Source organism: Anastrepha ludens, chromosome 5 (assembly GCF_028408465.1).
Source record: "Anastrepha ludens isolate Willacy chromosome 5, idAnaLude1.1, whole genome shotgun sequence".
NCBI lineage: Eukaryota > Metazoa > Arthropoda > Insecta > Diptera > Tephritidae > Anastrepha > Anastrepha ludens.
The window spans coordinates 117769915-117787055 of NC_071501.1; the positions used below are offsets into that span (position 1 = coordinate 117769915).

The 17141-nt window shown below is 37.7% G+C and overlaps 1 protein-coding gene across 4 annotated transcripts in view; it reads left to right on the top strand.

Annotated features, from left to right (window-relative positions):
• LOC128865138 (vitellogenin-like) overlaps nt 1–17141 on the top strand; it is a 172053-nt gene that overhangs the window by 117739 nt on the left and 37173 nt on the right. The window lies entirely within an intron of this gene.

The window sequence follows — 17141 nt, forward strand, 5'->3', positions numbered from 1 at the left end:
CGCGTACAATTTCGAAAACACGATGACCTCAATACGATTAAAAACAGTACGCTTAAGGTGATGGGAATCCATCGCCATTAAATTTCCTAACTCATTGCGGTGTTCACTGGTCACTGGGTGATCGGTACTCGTGCAGAGAAGCTTGGAATTCCGTACAATAGGCTGTGGGGATCCTGCAGAGTAGAGACTGTGTCCGGCGGCTAGGCGCTTGAGATTCCTTAGCGTGCCCTTAAGGAATGGCTTGAAGAAACTCTCCAGCCTAGATCCCTTTTCTCTCCTCCACTACATCAACAGCACTAGATGGCTGTAGACGGTTTTCTCTTCCCTAATTTTTTCGCAGGTAGTGGTCCACATTATGGTTCAAAACGGCACGTAAGTGCTACTTGTAGTGTACCTGGGATACTCTTGCCATCTAACCTATCTACCTAGACCATACATTTTCAATAACATTAAGGTCTGGGGACACCCATCTTCGACAGCCTCTTCAAGACTAACATCCCGTCTAGAAGAGAGTGGCAAACTCAAAGACCATTGAGAAGAGGAGAAATACATTTTTACATGGAGAGATAAAAGCTAGAAAATAAAGTAGGCTATGGAGTTTTTTCAAAAGAATTAGGATTATAACTATCTGTCCGATTTTCGGACTACTGTACGATCTACCAAACAGAAGTCTTAGCCATAAAGAAGGTAACTGTGTACCTTCATACACACGCCGTAACAAAAACTACGATAAAAATCTTGTGGGATAGCCAGACAGGCATCAAACTAAGTTCGAAGGTTACTCAGAAATGCCGGGCAGTTGTATATGATATTAGCACCGTCTTCAAGGACAGCCTGTAATGGTTTCCGGGACATAGAAATATTAAGGGAAATCGCGAGGCCGACGAGCTAGCCAAAAAGGGTACTAATCTTCCACTGCTTGAAAACAGAGGCAATATTGGAATTCTTATAGCAACTTGCAAATTAAATATAAAAAAAAAGATACAATAATATTTTCCAAGAGGCCAATAAGTCATGGAGAGAAGAAAATACTTGTGTTACAACCAGCCTAATTTGGCCGCAAATAGATAAGAAAGGATCAGGAGAATTGTTCAATCTCTCAAGAGAGAATATTTCGACGGTCTGGCTTGTGTTGCCGGTCATTGGCTGTTAGGTAGGCACTCCTCTAGGCTGGGAATATTTTTGGATGAATATTGCAGAAGTTGTAGAGACGCGGGAGAGGAAGAAACAGTAGAACACTTCCTTTGTAATTGTCCAGCCTTTGCTAGGAGTAGAGCAGCAGGGTTGTTAGGAAAACACTCTTTTGACTCTCTTACGGAACTATCCGGTGTTGTGATAAAAGCTATCCTACGCTTAATAAGAGCGCCTAAATGGTTCCATGATGGATAAACACTGTGTTACCCAGTGGTGCCACAACGGATGGTCTAAGTGGGTTGTCTATTTTAAACCGACTGCCAGATAAACCTAACCTAACCTAAGGACGGATGAGTGTGAAGCAAGCGTTATCAAATGTGGACCATTGGATATTAGCTAAGATAAATACCCACTTTGTGCTTTGGATCGTTATCCTGATACTAACGGAAATACAAATTTATGCTGAGAATGTCGGCACTTTGCACTTTTGAAATATGTAAATACTAAAATTTGTCTATTGCGGTTTTAACAAACGTCATTTTCCCGGCACCAGTAGTCAACTTACAGTCATAGACCGCTTTATCGTCGGCCTCAAGTTTTCTTTATTCAGATCGAAAAACATGTTTCTAAGGCTTCAGAGTACTGGAATTCCGTAATTTTTGCTGAACTGAAATTAAATATAATATATTTCGATTTTCGGATGGCGTGTCCTATGTGTGGCGGAAACTAAATAAGAAGCTGAATAAAGAAATCTTGAGGCCGACGATGAAGCACGGCGTTAAGGCCTGGGCCTGTAAGACGTCTACGACAAGGAAAAGATTCGAATAAAGATAAAGAACACGATAAAAATAGAGGCAAAGAGAGAGATAGAGAGAGGGTAAGGGGTAAGGGACAACGGCAGAGATAAAGATCGAGCTGAAATTGAATAGAAACAACTAATTAGAATCGCAATTATTTTTGGATGAATTTTTTACCACGGGCATTACAGGTGGTCATAATTTCGTAAAGTGGGTGTGTCACCGCCCACTTTTTAATGAATATCAATCTTATCAAGTGTAATTTTTGAGCATCATTGCCATCTGTCACGTTCTACGCTAACTTCCCATAGAACACTTTTTTTTATATATTTACAAAAATTTACATAATTGTAATTCATTTAAATATGTAATTGTAATAAAAGGAAATATATTATTTTTGGCTTATATTGAATTATTATTTTTTTATTTCTGAAATATTTCCATTGAAATTTTTAATGTAGATTTAGAGAAAAAAAATGTATTGTTTTTGCCTGAGATTGACAATTTTTTTGAGAATGAAAATTTCCTGTATCCAGAATAACTTAAATGAAATTTTTAATGTGAGGTGCAGTAAGAGGAAATATTGTAGTAAAATTTAAGTTGTTTTTGGAGAATGAAATTTTTTTAATGTAAGACGTTTTAAAAAAAATCCGCCATTTTGTTCGATAACTTGTTCGATAACAGTTTGAAGATAACACCATTATTATAACCTATCTAATGATAACCCCCTTCCCCTTGCCAAAAAAAAAAATAAGGTAAGGCACTGTCGATTTACAGACAAGCTTCACTTGAGCGGAACTTCTCCTAACGAAATTGTAACCAAATGTTGCTCTTAACAGCAATAAAGTGAGTTGCCATTTGAAGTGGACGAAGTCGGCCTACAACCATGCGCAGCCTCAACAGAAAGATGTTAATTAAAGTTGCTAAAATTTTTAATTTTTCTGTTAACAACGCAGCAAATGTGCCGAAATTTAGTACAAGCAATGATGACACCGAAAAAGATCGGTTTTTAGAACATTTTCGAAAATGAAAGGCCTATTTGCTAGTAAATTAAAAACAAAAAAAGATTTATTTGAAGTTAAAATACGCGCTGAGCATATAAAATTGGGTTTGAGCCTCTCATCGTTTTTTCAATGGCTTTTATTGTATTAGATTACATTTTAGTTCAATTAAAAATTTTGGAATTGTTGTTTTTTTTTTGTTTTGTTTTTTGCTTGCTTGTTTAAAATATAGAATACACACCCATTGCACTTGCATATATTTTTTCATAAAATGTTTCTTTTAATTATTACCTTTTTTATTTACTTAATTCAATAATTTTTTTTATTTTATTTATTTTTTTACACATTTCTGGTTTAATCTCTTCAGCCGAGTTTTCCATTAGGCAATTCAAATATTTTATTTTATTTAGTTTTAACGCAGTACAAATATAAAAGAGAAATAATACAAATAAATATTTGCAAGAGATTTTTAAAAATTCCTAACTTTCCACAATATCCACGTCTACTCACACATACACACGCACATACACGCAAATAAAGATTTCAAATTTCCACAAGTAATCCATTTCATGAATGAATCCCACAACCGTAATAACGATGCTCATGTACGACGCGCACTAATTCGCTAAGCCAGCATTCCCCTTCAACTCTGCCGACAACAGCAACACCAACGCTAACATTCTAGCGCCTACTCACCATGCACATGCATACAAATACACAAAGAGCGCATGCAATACTTTAGCAAATCCCCTGTATTATTTATAGAAATCGAAATAGAAATATGCAGCGGCTGTTGGCTGTCGGCTGTCGGCCGAAAAGGCTTAATTTAACGCATTATAAGTGTCGAAGGCAATAAGAGTTGCGAACGTGATTGGATTGAATGCTGTTGAACGGATAGATGGATGGATGGATGGGCGGGTGCATGGTTTGCCACTTGCTGCCTAGCGGCTAACTGGCTGCGCTGTGTGTTGGCGTGCGTTGTGCGTTCTATTTCTTCCTCAATTGCGTGATGCAGTAAATGTTGAATAGAGATGCCCGCTGTTATTGCTTCTATTGTTGCTTTCTGTGGTGTGTGCGGGGGCATTTAAACTGTATTTATTTTTTTTAATGAATGCAACATATGATTGGTAATAATTGAGAATTATAATTGTAATTTTAATTGCGCTAAACGATGGCAAATGCCTAACTATTGACGGTGGATATGTGTATGTATGCATGTAGGTGATTAGTTTGTTTAGTTGATGGTGCAGTTTGTGACGTTTTTTTAAATAAAATTAATAATAAATATCATTTTTCGAATTCGCGCTGATTGCACTTTGCGTGGTAGAATGATGAGCTTTTGGTTCGAACGCATGCTGCAAGGAGTATTTGGACACCCGAACATATGTACATACATACAAACACTAGTCAGAAGAAGATAGCGTACGAGGTGTGTTCAAAAAGTATCGCGAATTTTGTGTTTTTTCAAAAATTATTTATTTATTCATTAATATCTATTTTGTCCCGTTCAAAGTAATCCCCATGAGATGTTATGCACTTGTGCCAACATTTTTCCAATCTTCAAAGCACTTCAAAAAATCATTTTTTGTTTTATCTTGTTCAGCTCCTCCTTCGGTGTCGTCTTTATCTCGTCAATCGTAGCGTAGCATCGTCCTCTCATGAGCCTCTTCAGTTTCGGCAACAAGAAAAAGTCAAAGGGGAATACGGTGGCTGTGGCATCATTAGTGTGTTGTTTTTGGTCAAAAAGTCGCGCACAAGCAACGATGTGAGCAGGGACGTTATCGCAATGCAAGAGCCAATTTTTGTTCTCCCACAAATCCGGGCGTTTCTGGCGGATTGCTTCGCGCAAATTGTGCATAACTTGCAGGTAATATTCCTTATTGACCGTTTTACCCTATGGCAAGAACTCATGAAGCACAACACCCCTGCAATCGAAGAAAACGGTAAGCAAAACTTTTTCATTCGACCGAAATTGGCGCGTTTTTTTCGGTCTTGGTTCGTGCGGCAGCTTCCATTGAGATGATTGAGCTTTAGTTTCCACATCATAATTATAAACCCACGATTCGTCACCAGTTATGACCCTCTGGAGCAAATTTGGGTCGTCACGGACGGGGTCCAACATCTCATTAGGAATGTTCATGTGATGTTGCTTATGGTCGAAATTGAGCAGTTTTGGTACGAATTTTGCGGGGACCCGTCTCATGCCCAAATCATTGAAAAAAATCGAATGGCGCGAGCCAATCGATATGTCTAGGCCCTCAGCAACTTCTCTAACGGTGATTCGACGATTGACCGATATCATTTTTTCACTTCATCAATTTTTTCGTCTCTAGTTGAAGTGCTCGGGCGTCCGGCTCGCCGGCACGCTTTTCGTCGTTCACATCTTCTCGGCCTTCTGAGAACATCTTGTACCACCGATAAACGTTGTTGGACCAAAGCAACTTAAACAAAGTAACTTAATTTCGTTTTTCACACAAAATTTGATACATATTCTTTGATCCATCGTTGTGAACAGGTAAAAATCGAAGACGAGCCGAAACGTGTGCAGGCAAAGCAGCTGACAATTTTTTTTTGTTTAATGTTTTTTTTTGTCTTTAATTCAATTTTTTTTTTTTGTGTTTTTTTTTTGTATTTTCATTATTTTTGTATAAAAATATAGTTCATCCTACAACAATTATCAACAATCGACAATCAAAGTTCCAAACTTTGCACCAGTTGTAAAGAAATTCGAAACATTTTCAACCAAATTTCGAATTTTTTGTGTCAAAATTTAAAACAACAAAATAGTGTACTGTGGCTTATTAAAGTATTCTTTGATGAAAACAGCTCGTTACTGTTTGCTTATTAAAGATTTTAATGGTTTTTTTGTATAGAAGATGACCCATTTTCTTTGAAATTTTACATACTGCATCACTCCAAATGACTTTCTTCTGGACGTCTTTTGCGAGTTTGCATAACTTCGACTTTCACGCGAATTGTTAATTCATCCCGCCAACTTATCAAGATCTACAGAACGAAGATTCATCTCGATAAATTATTTTTTCTAAAATTCTCCTGCGGTTCTACGGAGTATGTAGCGCATCTACCATTCATTACACGCACCTCTTTTTATGACGTTATAAGCATCTGAAGCCGATTAAAGCATAAAGTGTGTTGTTTATGCATCCCTTAGACACGGGATCGTAGGGATGTCGATCTTCAAATTAGAGTTTGAACTCATATAGGCAATGTTTTAGAATTGGCTATTGTTAAATCTTGTTGTTTTTTCTCTTATCCCCAAGTCTTTGCCCATTAATTCCGCGGTTCTTATGAGCTTGACAGTTTGGCCCACCTCTAAATCATGCATAGTGATTGGGAAGATAGAAGAAACTCGAGCTAGTCTGCATCCAAAATTAAGTGGAGTATTACATGGGCTGTCAGAAAATGTTGTAGCCCTCTCCAAATCTTACTAAAGCTTCTCGGTTTTCACGTTGACTCTAGGAGGACCAATTTTGTGCAAACAAATTATGTGACTATTCTGTGATATGATTGAAAAAGGTGGCGACCAAAGAAGTAAATGTAGGGCAATCCTAAGAAAAGACTATTTTGACTATTTCCAGTTGAGGGATCACAAAATACTGATCAAATATAAACATTTGAACGAAGAATTCGTTTTAACACGTTCGCTACCAAAAGTCACATATAAATGCCGCATGGGCAAAACAAGAGATAAAAGGGGAAATGAAAGTCAAAACCACCTACCATATTTGATAATAATTTGAATATGTCAGGTATTGTCAGGTGTGACCAAATAATTTCTTACCATTAAACCCCACAAAACTATGTTCGTTTATATAATAATAGGACTATGAATAAGTTCGTGCGGTTTTACAACAGATGGCGTAACTTGATTATTATTCCATCGATCCACATTTCCAAACGTTCATTGGAGAGCTACTGTCGTAAGGCACAAACGTCAGTATAAGTTTTTTATTTGAAGCGTAAACAACAATATTTTTACCACACTTGAAAATGTCGAATTTCATGCCAAATAATGTGTTTTTGCGGGGAATTCTTCTTCATTATTTTAATATGAAGAAAAAAGCAGCCGAAAGTCATCGTATCTTGGTGGAAGTTTATGGTGAGCATGCTCTATCTGAGCGAACGTGCCAGAAGTGGTTTGCACGCTTTAAAAGTGGTGATTTTGGCTTGGAAGACGAAGAACGCGAGGGTGCGCCGCCAAAGTTCATGGATACCGAATTGGAGGAATTGCTCGATCAAGATCCGGCTCAAACGCAAGAAGAGGTTGCAAAAACTTTGGAAGTTGATCAATCAACCATTTCCAAACGTTTAAAAGCCATGGGAATGATCCGAAAGGTAGGCCATTGGGTGCCGTATGAATTGAAGCCAAGAGACGTTGAACGCCGTTTTATGGCATGCGAACAACTGCTTCAACGGCACAAAAGAAAGGGTTTTTTGCATCGAATTGTGACTGGCGATGAAAAGTGGGTCCATTACGACAATCCAAAACGTCGGGCAACGTATGGATACCCTGGCCATGCTTCAACATCGACGTCGGCGCAGAATATTCATGGCCTGAAGGTTATGCTGTGTATCTGGTGGGACCAGCTGGGTGTTGTGTATTATGAGCTACTGAAACCGAATGAAACGATTACGGGGGATGTCTACCGACGACAATTGATGCGTTTGAGCCGAGCACTGCGAGAAAAACGGCCGCAATACGCCGATAGACACGACAAAGTTATTTTGCAACATGACAATGCTCGGCCACATGTTGCACAAGTGGTCAAAACATACTTAGAAACGCTCAAATGGGATGTCCTACCCCACCCGCCGTATAGTCCAGACCTTGCGCCATCCGATTACTATCTCTTCCGATCGATGCAACATGGCCTGGCTGACCAGCACTTCCGTAATTACGATGAAGTCAAAAAATGGATCGATTCGTGGATTGCGGCAAAACCGACCGAATTTTTCACAAAGGGAATCCGTGAATTGCCAGAAAGATGGGAAAAAGTAGTAGTAAGCGATGGACAATATTTTGAATATTAAATTTGTAACCATTTTACGTCAATAAAGTTTCAAATTTCGAAAAAAACCGCACGAACTTATTCATAGTCCTATTACTTAAAAATATTTTTCCATATCCTAGACAGACTGAATCTTAACAGACTGAAAAGGAAGTCAGCAATGTATTTATTATTCTAATAAGCAGCTAATATGCAACAGATTGCATTAAATAAATGGATTACAAAAAAATGTCTAGACTAATTACTAAACAACACGAAAAAAACGTATTTGCGATTCCGATATTTTTTTTTTATTTTGTATGTAAAAGAAGTTAAATAAAAATCCTAAAAAATTTAAATATCGTTTTTAATTTTTTTATTAAAAAAAAAAATTCCTCTTAATACCTTGAATTTTCAAACTCTAGACCACCCGATCTCATAAGATGCCGTTTACGTTCTCAAAATAAGGAAAGATCGGCAAGTGTTTTACGTGCGACGGTTGCCAAAATAAAGGCCAAGCATTTGGTCTATGTATCAATCCCTGTTTTAGAGCTTATCAAAACCAAATTAAGCCATAAGGCAACTGTATTTTAATTTAGTATTAATATTTTTAAGTTTTGTATCTTTGAACAAAACAGAGTTATAAAAAAGCCCACAAGTTGCCCGTCACATAAATCTGACCCTGATCAATAACAAAAAATATCTACTTATACTATAGATCAGCGTAACAAATATGTGAGAGTATGAAAAAAATTACTTTTATATTGAGTTTGTGTTTCCAAGAGACCCTTGGATAAGAAAACCCCATAAAAACTAGACAAAAACATATGAATTTCTAGCTGGTCTGACGGTCTGCTTGAATCTCCAGACTAAAGTGCTTTGGAAACTCTTACTCGCATTTGTAGTTAAAATTGATTAATTTTTGTCGACCTGTGGTATCAGTTCAAAACCATATGTATGTATGTACGTACATACATATATGCTTTGCGTTTACAAGCATCTGTACTCTTACAACAACACATGCTTTGAGTACATTGAATAAATTCGTCAGCAGCAATGAACTTCAGCTACTCAAAATGGGCAAAGTGAGAGCACTTCAAAAACCAGAAGGCCTGTCGTACGGTCAGCATGAGCTGAGCCGACAAAAACCAAATAAAACCATATGTGCATAAATATGTACTTATAAATTTGTATGTATATATGAATGTGGGATGGTGAAAATTTTCTAAGAACTTTGGTACACAATATGAATATGTAACATGTAAGAATGCATGTAGCTACATATGTATGGATGTATGTGTGTGCTCAGGCTTAAACAATTGTAAACCAACGGAATGCAAGTGGCAGCGCAAACAAAGCGTAAAACTACTGCCTTCTTGTATATAATTTTCACATTTCCTTTCTTTAGGTTGGTTTTATGCAGCCGCACATGTATGGACAAGTAATTTTTGTTGTTGCCAACACACAATGGATTTGTTTATTATACATGTTAGTAGTTGTTGTTGTTGTTGTCGCTGATATTACAACTATTGCTGCTGCTGCTACCACTGCAACTATACATAAGTTATGCGCTATTCCATTATTCATGTTGTTGTTGTTGTTGCTATACCTCCTATTGTTTTACCTGTCTTGTTTTTCTTGCTAAGTAATTGTTGCAAAAAATTCTTTGATTTTTGCATTTCTTTCCAAACATACCTATGTACATACCTATATGTCTACTACAGTTACCCAAATACCCTACTCAGCATCTCACCTTCACTGCTCTCACATTTACTCACACTTTAGAGAAATATAGTAGTGTTTCTCCACCTCAGGCTATAAACCAAACCTTTTCCTCTCCCTTACATATTTTGCTTATTGCAACCAGAAATCCGATTGTGATTTTATTCGCTCTCTTCTCGCCAAATATGCAAAAGTACTTAAAGCACAAAAGTAATCACATAGCAAATCGCATATGTATGTGCACCCACTCACTTATCGTGTATCTGCATACTTGCATATACATATGTATGTACATGCATACATCGTTCTAGTATGCTAAATTTCTTATTTGCTATTTGTATGTGTGTGTATTTAATCTGGCGATTGTTAGTGTTAATACTGTTGTTGAAGCTGTTATATTCTTTTTTGTATTTGTTATTGTTGTTTGATCTTCTTAATGCCACACCATTCAAGTCGGTCAGTTTATTTGTGCTCAATCAAAGCCTTCCATTATACTTAAAGAACTGAGCCTCTGTACTCGTTCGCAGTCTAAGTGGTAGACACTTTGTCGGCTGTAGTTGTAAATGTTGCTTGAGATTGCGAAAATTGTATGGCTTTTTTAATGCAATGAATTGTAGTGGCTGTTAGTATTTGTCGGTTTAATCAAAGGATTCATCGAAATCGGATAGTAAAGAAAGTATTGGCTACTGCCTACAACCAATGAGAAACTACCAAGCTCATATGTATGTATGTATCTCTGCAATGGAAAAGCTGCTCATAAAACTCATCTAAGGCGGACAACATAAAGACCTGTCTCGTGGTGATATGGGTACATACATACGTATATACGCCATACGGTTCTAAAATTCACTAAATGAAAGGCTTAATTGAAAGGTTTATTTGAATAAGCGAGATTTTTTCATGTAACATCGACGGTAGTAGGTTTCATGAATAAAAACTAAGAAGGACTTACAAGAGGTTGTTGAAATTTCACCCAGCTGTAACCACCTTTTCTAACAAACACATGCGCTGAAAAGTCCCGGGCATAACAAAGAAAACACGTTTTTTTTCTAAAATTGGCTTTATTCATCAACGTAATTTCCATCAACAACAATGCAATCATTCCAGCGCCGCTCTAACATTTCAACACCACTTCTGTAGGAAGATTTCTCTTTTGCCTCAAAATAAGCCGCAGTTTCAGCCATAACCTCTTTATTCGGGCGAAATTTCTTACCGGCGGATATTTTTTTAGGTAGCCGAAGAGGTATGTAGGTGGCGAACAGCCAGTAGTCCCTGGGAGCCAAATCTGGCGAATACGGTGGATATGGGAGCAATTCGAAGTCCAATTCATGTAGTTTTGCCACTGTTTGACTTGAGACACGTTGTGTTTGGTCAATAGTGAGCAACCCCGGTGCCGGCACCTTTCTCATAGTCAAGTGCTCATGCGTAAATCCAAACGTAATTTTTATATCTTTACGATGTCAACTAACTCACTCAACTTCACTTTTCGATCATTCAAAACCATTTTGTGGGTTTTTTTTATGGTTTCTGCTATTACCGTCATTTTTGGTTGTGCATCATCGGTGCCTACTACGCCGTTTGAAGTTAGCAAACCATCGTTTTATTGTTGTTTCTTCGCTTGAACGGTATTTTTTCCCTCAAAAAGCAGTGAGAAATTGAAGCACGAAATTCTTTTTGATCCATTGTTTTGAAAATATCTAAAGTAGCGTCGCTCTTAGCACAATAGCTCACGAACTAATGGATTAGAATTTCATCAAATTTGAAAAGCTGTTTTTTTAAAGGTTAGTACTAACAGAAATAGATGCGAATGGAATAAAACTAGTGCCATCTATGTGTTAGGCCCGGAACTTTTCATGCTTTGTATACATTTTTATCTAAGTACAGTGTAACCTCTTTTAAAAGACACCTTCCCTTGGGCGGACATTAGTCCTAAACCAAGTCTTATGTGTTGGAAGGAGTTGCCGTCACTTGAGTGGGGACCCCCCTTAGTCGGACAAAAGCTAACTGACGGTGAGTGGCCGCTCAATAAAGGTTTCACGTACATGTATTTGTGTATTTGTGTTTTTATGTTTATTTATTAATTTACGCTGCATGAAAAGGTTCGAATTCATGAGAAAAGTCTACGTAAAACCAGTTGTATTAACAACTTAGTGGCTTAAAATGCATGTAAAATCTAAATTCATGTGTGCACACACTCACTTATATGTGTTTGTATGTGAAAATATTCAAATGTGAGTACTTTTGTATGGTCGTCGATCTCAGTTTCACTTTCCTTGATATTTAATAATATTTTTTTTCTCATTTGTTTTTTTGTAATTTACGGCTTTCAGGACACATTTACTCAGTTGGTCAGCATTAACATGAAATGGCTAACACCGAAAGCTATCAAATTTAAAATATAAATAATGAAAAATATAAAGTGTTAAAAATGTTTCATGGAAGGGCTTACGTTCGTGCATACGTACACACACACATATAATTCCATCCATATATGTATATGTAAAGGGTGGTTAAGTTTCAAGGGCCGGTGTTGATTTTGAATAAAATACAATTTTTTTAGGAAATTATTGTCATTTCTCTTTATTAGGATAATATTGGTATGGCTCAATTACATATGGAACAAAATATCGGTCAAATTTAGAATCGGCCCTTGAAATTTAACCACCCTTTACATATGATATTTGTAAGAGCGCGTGCTGATAAAGAGTTTTTCGATAGGGAAAAATTCAATAGAGGGTTTTTATTCAAATATATGTAGCCTTATATTTTTTGTAATCTAGCATTGGTAAACCTCATTCAAGGTGTGCTTCTTTTTCATGGTGAAATTCACAAACAAGCAATGGTTGGAAATTACCAAAAATATCTACCGAAATTCTGAATCGATGGTCGCAACTTTAAGTCGTTTAAATTGGACGTAATAATCAGCCCACCGTCCCACTGCATGATATAAGGGATAAATTCGGAGCCAGCATACCCAATATTGAATGCAATTCTTTCAGTTAGGCAACTCATCGGCTGAAGTGCCTGAAATATTGCAGCAAAGGCAGCTGTAGTGCAGAAGGCTTTGAGCTCTGCGCCCATATAGAATGTGATCTTGAGGTAACAATCGCTTTTTTCAGCGCATCCATACTGGCTTATTTTTTAGTCCTCACCTTGCTCTCCAAAATGGTCCAGATGGAAAGTCCATCGGATTTGCGTCTGGCGAATTCGAAAGCCATTGTGTGAACGAAATGTAGTGTGGAACATGATTTTTTAACCATTCTTGGTTCACACGAGCTTTATGAGACGGTGCCGAGTCCTGTTGAAACGTCCATGGTCTACGACCGAAATGTTTGCGTGTCCACGGCTTTAAAGCAGCTTCTAAAACATTTTCGCAATAATAAGTCGCATTCACTTTGACACCAGGCTCGATAAAAACGATTGGAGAGCGTCCATCAGCGGTCACTGCGGCCCAAACCATTACTTGCGATGGGAAATTGCTTCGAGGGGCCATACGAGGGCTCAAATTCTCGTATGAGCGTTCGGTCAAGTAAACACGATCGTTTTGAGTGTTTATGAACTGCTCAATTGAGAAATTTTTTGTAGTAACCGTCGCTAAAAAAATCTCTCCTCTTCACTAAAAATATGCCTCCTCTTCTCTTGGATTTTTCCCTCCACCCCGGAACTGCTTCCGCATTGCTTCGAGGTAGAAGGACAAGACCTCGTCCACGAACCGTTCCATCTTGCCTACCAAAGTGTGAGCGTTTGAACTCGAATACCTGAGAAGCGTGGTACTAGGATTCCTGAGATCTTTGCTTCCCATCTCCGTTTGCGCTCTTGTGCTAGAATATCTGTAGGGATGGTTCCGCTGATAACTAAAACCGCTGCTTCAGATACTGTTCTGTATGACAAAGTCACTCTGAGAGCGTAGGTGCGTTGCACAGATTGCAGAGTTTTCCGCCGGCATTACACCCTTAGCAAATCTGCCCATATTTCGCATCCGTATAAGAGAATCGAGTTCGTCGTGTCCATTAAAAGTTTTCGCTTGTTCTGCATAGGACCTTCAAGGTTTGTAATGAGGTTACTTAACACGCCGCTTACTTTGTTGCCAGCTCTTGTGGCAGCAAGATTTATGTGCGCCCAGTAACTTAGCCTTGTGTCTAATTGCACCCCCAAGTATTTGACCACTCCTTATGTCGATAAAGTGGCATCGAGTACTTGTATATCTACTTCTAATGGGTTACGTCTGTAGGTTAGAAGGATTAGTTCTGTTCTCTCTGTGGTCAGCTTTAATCCATAGTATTCTAGTCATGTCTGAACTCGGATCATCACCTGATTTACCTTCCTTTTGGCTTCGGCGGTGTTTCGAGCGATTATTACAGCTGCAATGTCATCTTCGTATCCCACTAAATGCACATCCTCAGGTATCTCTATTCGAAGGATTTCGTCGTAGCTTATATTCCAAAGTTCGGGTCCGAGTATTGATCCTTGGCCTTCGTCATGGGGCTTTAAGGGGGTATTCTAGTGTAGAATTTTGAAGATTTTTTTAAAATTCCTACTATTTCATGAGTTATAGCCTTTTTGGTGACATGGCATTTGTTCCGATTCATCTTTTCTGAAATCTTTGAACCCGTTTTTCTCAAAACTACTTTTTCGAGCTGGCGATAAGGATATCTCGAGTTCTAATGGACCGATTTACTTCAAATTTGGGGAGAATGTTCTTTATGCATTCCTTCATCGGATGACTCTAGCTCGAAACTATAACTTTTCACTTAGTATTTAATAAAAAAATTAATGCAAAGCAAATTTTTTTTTTTTTTTGTAACAGCCGCCATATTTTTTTTTTTTTGTTTTAGCTCATCCAAGGCTCATTTGATAGCGGCATCTATAATAACGAAAAATCCGTTTGGGTTTTATTTTTAAAATTGCAAGGAGGGTTGGAATCATGCACGCCAGGACACCCTCGTTTTTTTGGGCCCCCTACTTTAACTGCGCATAATTTTCTCAATTTTAATTTTTTTTTTTTGGTTAGTTTTCAATGTAATACAATATAATAATTAACAAATGATAAAAAAGGATGTTACAATTTTGTGTGTTTCCTTTGCACAGCGCTTCAAAAACCGGGCGAAATTCATGCCTCTACACTAGAATACCCCCTTAAAGGTTTATGGTTTCTGGTTTATTGTATTTTTGTGTGCATAAATGTGCTTATATGTATAATATTTTACCAATAAATATAATTGAAAAAATTCCTCGAATACTTTTATGAAACCTTAAAAATCAGATTTAAGCACCTCACTTTAAATAAAACTCATATTTTGGCGCATTCTCAGCATAATAATTAAGATTCAAACCACCTGTGAATCAGAATAATTCAAATGGAAAAACGTCGAATAAAATAAATGTGCAATCAGAAAAAATATCATTCAAACAAATAGTCACTCAATCAATTCAGTAATACAAATGCGCGCGCGACTGACTGCCCGTCTGCATATTGAATTGATTGAATATTAAATTTCGAGAGTGTTTTGTGTTGGAAAAAAATATGGCTACAAAGGAAGCAAAACATACAAAAACGTCTCATAAAAAACGAAATAAATATTTTTGAATAATAAAAAAGGCGATAAAATAAAAAAGATATTTTGTAAAGGAAAAACAATGCCATAAATCAAAAAAAGTTAATAAACGTAGTTGTGATTGTATTTGTAGATTCATAGCTAATAGTAAATGGCGGCCGCTCATAAACTTCGCTGTGAAATGGAAAGCTGGCGAATAAATAATGCAAATGGTAATTCATCATATATTCATGAAAATATTTGCTTTAAACGTACTTAGAAACACACACACACACACCCACACACATGCATATATACATACATACATATGTAAATACAGAAAAGCTGTGTAAATATTGTAGATGCGCTTGGAAAAATAAATATAAACTCATAAGAGAGCACAAATACCTACATACGCATGAACTCATTTAATAGGATGGAGGATAATAGAGATGCTATAAAAAATGAAATGAAAAGTGAATTTATTGTTGCTTTCCGGGCTGAACTTTTTCGCAAACCGACCAACCAAAAAAAAGGGCGAAAAATTATTTACAAAACTCGGTCATGCAAAATTGTTGGCAAAAAGTATTCAAACAAAGCTTTCAGATTTCCGATGCATATCAGTTTTGCTAGCATAATAAGATTAAATGAAAACATTAAGGTATAACGGCAACAAAAAACAGCGTTTTTTTTTTAAATTTTGGGTTGAAGGGAAGTTGATAGAGAAATAATATTTGGGGTAAGCAGCTGAATTTGAATTGAATTTGAAGAGGTCGAGCCAAGGAGCACCAGGAGATTTGGTGGCTCCTAAAACACTCAGGCTAAAAAGCCCATTGTATTTAAAGCTCTGGAAAGGGGGTAGATAGTCAAGGAGGGAGGGAGAAAAGTATCAGAGAAAGAGATAGGAAAGAATAGAGACAGAGATAGAGATAGTTAGTCCTGTGAGAATTTTCCAGATTCTTTGGCGAATCTGTAAATATCCTCCAGTTTTAGAGAACGAATAATACTCATTCTCATGACATCGGAACCCAATACTCGTAGTCGCGCTCTAGCAAAGGCGGGACACTCACAGAGAAAGTGTTCAGTGCTATCCGCCTCCTCCAAGCACGACAGGCATACCGGGTCCTCGATGATTCCAATGGTGGTCATATGCTGACCCCATGGGTTGTGTCCTGTAATGATGCCGACCATCAACCGAATGTCTTTCCTTCTAAGTTTTAGTAGAAAGTTTGACAGTTTTCTGTTCGGACTTGTCACAAAACACTTTGCAGTTCTGCAGCGTTCTAGACGGGACCATCGCTCTTTATGTAGATTGCCTACATAATCGTTGATCCAATTCTTGATTCATGCGGGACTGATTCCGATTATTGGCTCTGGCCCCTGTGGGGGCACCGCTGATCCACGGTTGGCCAATTCGTCGGCAATTTCGTTTCCTTGAACACCGGAGTGTCCCGGAACCCATATAAGTACAAGCCTGTTTTGTCTTGCGACAGAATTAAGCTTCTTCTTACATTCTTGAACAATCTTCGAGGTTTGCTTCGCGTTCTCCAGGGCCTTCAATGCAGCCTGACTGTCACTGAAGACTCCAATCTGTTTCCCGCTCCATCTCCTCTCGATTATCCATTCGGCTACTTTTAGGATGGCAAAAACTTCTGTTTGAAAAACAGTTGCCATTCCCCCCATAGCATAGTGATACTTATTACTATCGTTTAAGTACCATCCGGCTCCAGACCCTATTTCAGTCTTGGACCCATCGGTAAAGAAAATATCCGTCAAACCTCCCTGCATGCATTCTGGATTGCTCCATTGCTCACGCAATGGAAATCTGACATCAAATTTCCTTCCGAACGAAACTGTGGGTATCAGGTCATCTTTAGGTGCCAAAAACAGTGGATACTGCTCCGACAGCAACTTAAAGATTTCTCTGTGTCCCGAAGTTCCAGA